This window comes from Eufriesea mexicana, unplaced genomic scaffold (genome assembly GCF_001483705.2).
Source record: "Eufriesea mexicana isolate 0111107269 unplaced genomic scaffold, ASM148370v2 scaffold487, whole genome shotgun sequence".
Lineage (NCBI taxonomy): Eukaryota > Metazoa > Arthropoda > Insecta > Hymenoptera > Apidae > Eufriesea > Eufriesea mexicana.
Genome location: NW_016908634.1, coordinates 168,331 through 172,870, shown reverse-complemented (window position 1 = coordinate 172,870; position 4,540 = coordinate 168,331).

Below are 4,540 nucleotides of genomic sequence, written 5' to 3'. Positions count from 1 at the left end.
CATCTATAGAAACTAAAATATACAAGATATTTCAAAATATGCGAACATAATTTTAAGAATGAATTCGGTAGCTAAAAATGAGAAAAATTTTCATATTGACATATGAAAATATGACATGACCTTGTTTCCGAGCTACAGTCATCTTTGTCTTCCAATAAATCCTGCGACTAAACTGACTGTTTCCTTCAATCATTTTCAAGCTATGCTTCTTGTCTTACGTACGATCATGTGCTACATAAACATTACGTAGTAATTTGCTCGAATCTACTTAGTACGTTCTCTTGACGACAGCAGTACGTGTGGAAAGACAACTCTGTGACAATTTACATTTGTATTGATAAATAAAGATCACAATTTATATAAATGCTGACATGGCAGACATGTATTTAATGTATAACCCTGCTGAATGCAACGCTTTCTTGGCAAGACGTTTGTATGCAGAGCGTTTTCCTGATAGGCGTTTGCCAACGGCAGAACTTTCGAAAGACTACACGAACGGCTTCGGGGTATTGGTTCGTTTGGAAAACGTTCGCAGAATACTAGTAGAGATGCAGAAACAGGAGATCAGTGGCTTTAGAAGAATGAATTCTCAATCGCATTTACCAAGATAATACTGAAAGCACCTGGAACGTACCAAAGTAGAAAACATAGCACACACCACCACCGTACGAAGAATTCTAAGAGATGATCATTTTCATCCGTATCATGTTCAAAGAGTACAAGGTCTTCGCTGTACAAATTTTCTCTCATTTGTTATTTTCTGTAACTGGTCTTTACAAATGCAAGAAATCAACCATTCTTGAGTATTGTATTATTTACTGATGAAGTTCAGTTCACCAGGAATGGAATAATTAATATTTGCAGATATCATGATTAGTTACAGGAAAATCTGTTTGTCATTACGCAATCAGATCATTGACATCAAGTTAGCGTTAACGTATGGACAGGAATAGTAGCTGATCATTTGATTGGACCAGTGTTTCTAAGTCAGAGGTTAACTGGCGAATCATACACTTTATTCTTAAGGGAAGATGTAGACGAACTGTTGAAAGATGTACCACTTGATATCGTCAATCGCATGTGTTTGGTGCACGATGGTGCACCATCAATATTTTAGTCGATACGCGAAACGGTTATTAAATGGAAAATTCCCAAATAAATGGAGTGGTCGTGAAGGGCCAATTAATTGACCAGCACGATCGTCTGATCTAGACCGGCTCAATTTTTATTTATCGAGACACAGTCTTTGGTTTACAAAATTTAATTAGTAAATGATGTTAGTAAAAAATGCTAGTAAATTGTAACGTTTGATATTTCTGAACGAGTGAGAAATTCTATGATAAGACGTTTGGGAGCCTGCGTTCAAGCACAAAGTGCCCATTTCGAACAATTTTTATAAAATAGGTAAGTATAATTCCAAAAGGCTGTAATTTGGGAACAAGATCATACCGGTCATATGTTTATATTCCTATGAATTTTTCTTCTTATGTATGGTACCGAATTCGTCCCTGAAGTTATGCTCACATATTTTGAAACACCCTGTATATTCAAACATTTATTCAGAGTCATATATTCTATATTCATATAATATTATAAATGTTAATTAAATGATAAGTATAAGTATTAAATTTTTTCGGAAATAATAAGTTTTGCAAAGTAGCTTAGAAAATTCACAAGTACGTGTGATTTGAGAACTGACTTAGTATTTCGTATGAATTCGCTGTTTCTTGTAAGCTATGTACATCGAATTACGTAACAGCAAGTATGGTTGTGTATATTGAAAATGAGTTATAGGAAAGCTTGAATAAAAACAAATAAAACGTTATACATATTATTTAAATAGACGGAGTAATCATTTCATTTAAAGAAATAACGAATACTTAGAAATTCTATTTGAAAATTGATTAGCATAGTGTACTTACTATGACTTACTTTTGTGTTCTTTATGACATCATATAGCATATTGTTAATATATTATCAGAAGATGGAAGTTGAAATAGGATGTCAATAATATAACCATGTGTTTATAACGATTAATATAGATTTTGTTAGACATCTATTGCACGTGAGTATTGAACAGCGTATTCATGGTAAGGCCTAACATATTCACAATATAATTAGTTTCAAGTTGCCAACACGATGTGGCTCTTTAAGGCGCGAAGTATGAATTGAATATACGAATATATTTCAATACATATATCAGTATGGGAATTAAATTTGATTACAATATTTCTGCTAAGATGTAACTGTACATGCAATTATAGTGTCATTAATTTGAATTAAACAAGATAAATAATTATATAGTTTCTAGAAAAAGTGAAAATTACAATATTTTTAGGTATCTGTGATTTAAAGAACGGTGACCATTCATGAATTTTACTTTTCAACCACGAAACTTGAGTGTAGCCATTTATCACGTGTTTGAACTACTTTATTGGTTTTGCTAATATTTACAAATCCAAGATGAAGGAATAGCCTATAAAATCTTACTCAAATACACGTGTAATTAGTGCAATTTTAGAGTCGACTTTCTCGAGAAGCATCATGCTAAGCATCAAAAGAAGCATATTCTACATTTTTGAAACATTATCATTAAAAATCACTTGAAATGTAATTGTATTATTATTACTCGTTAGAAGGTATTTATTAGATTATTGATTTATCGATATCGTTAAAATATTAATTTCTATAAATCGATAAGAGTACTTTCCGAACACACTTTCGAAATTTTCAAATATTGGAAAAACATTAAGCAAGTTTTAATATAAATTAGGTAATAGAGAATTAAAAGAGAAATTGAATTTATACAGAATTAAACTGAACAAAGGGAAGAGTTCAGAATTTCAATCGTACATGTTTAAGTGGAGAAATGATATCGTAACAAAAATGTGTCGAAAAATAAATATTTTTAGTATTACGAACGATCTTTCATTTCGTACAAAACCTTGATTTCCTGACTTTAGAAGCTACTGAATAAAAGTAATATGATATTAACTTTTTAATATTGTTATATGTGTTTAATAGAATCCATTTTCTCCAATAAACAATTATTATCTGGCATTCAATATATAGGATGAAAAATGTGAGGCAGTGTAATTTGCACATATGTTGAAGGAAGATAGGGATCCACCTATTTATTATTTTAATAAATCAAAATATGTCAACATATTTATATTACTTATGAATTACCAGAAAAGATAGTAATTAGTAAAATAAAATATGTTAATTACATATAAGTTGCAATGTAAGTTAATATTAATTAAAATTTATTAATGTAATTTATTTAATTTATATAACAAAGTGGAGATTTTATAAATAAATTTTACATCGTTTTAAACATATTTTCAATTTTCTTCTTGTCCTTAAGATAAAATCTGGTAATTAAATACTTTCGAAAAATCTTATTTCCTTAATTAAAGAGTCTGATGATGTTTAATGTCCTTGTTTGTCGTCTGACCTTTTAATAGCAGCACTTTCTACTCTTAAAATTTTTAGCACCTTTTTTAATCATCTTTTATACAAGTTTTATATGTGTAAGTCTCCATAAGAATTTCAATCGACAAATTCAAACGATATACCATCAAAGAATCAATGTTTCGAGAAGAATAAACATATTAATTTCCGTATGTAATATATACACTGTTCGGTGTCAACAAGATATAGAAATTTGGTTCGCTTATTCCTTTGTTGACCAATAATCTCTGTCATTGATGTTTATCGAGTGTATTCGTTATTGAACATGTTTAGTATCAAATATGGTCCTACATGTGATACATTTATAGAAATTACAAACTACAGTTGTACGATAAAAGCTTAATTTTTTATCGAACCATTTCAATACCTTTCTGAACATAAAGTGTCATTCATCTTGTGACATTGAAGCAAATTTAAATTTGTTTAAATATAGAAAACTATTTCGTGCAACAATTATATGACACATAAAGTTTTTCATATATTTATTTTTTCATATATATACTTTATATAGTATCTAACGTGTATATAATAATTCTGTGTAGTGGGTCATGAAAATGATAGTCAAACTTTCCAAACTCATCCTAAATGAACAATTGCATCGAACAGAAGTAACTAAAAATAAACTTTGTCAACTTCTTCTAACGTTTAATTTCACTGAATATTTTCTACGGATAATAATTTACATTACTTTCAATTTTGTGGAATCAATAATTTCGTCGAACAAGAGTAAGTCGTGTCAATTCTTTTTAAGGCTAATGGAAGATCACGTGAAAATGGATCCGGATGCTTTTTTCAAAATACAAACATTTTTACTCGCATTGAATTTTCATAGAAGCAGTAGTTACACGCAGAATTGCAAGCATTGTTATCATTTCGTTTCTATAAGCAATAAGTAACAAGATAGTACAACCACATTGATATTGCACTGACTTTGTCAAGGATGTTAGTAATGAAAAGGCAATCCACTTTAATGCAAATAATTACTGTAAATCGTTTCAAATAATTGTACGATATTCTGCCACGAATAAAGATTTATATTTATATTCATTTTTCGAAAAGAAAGAGT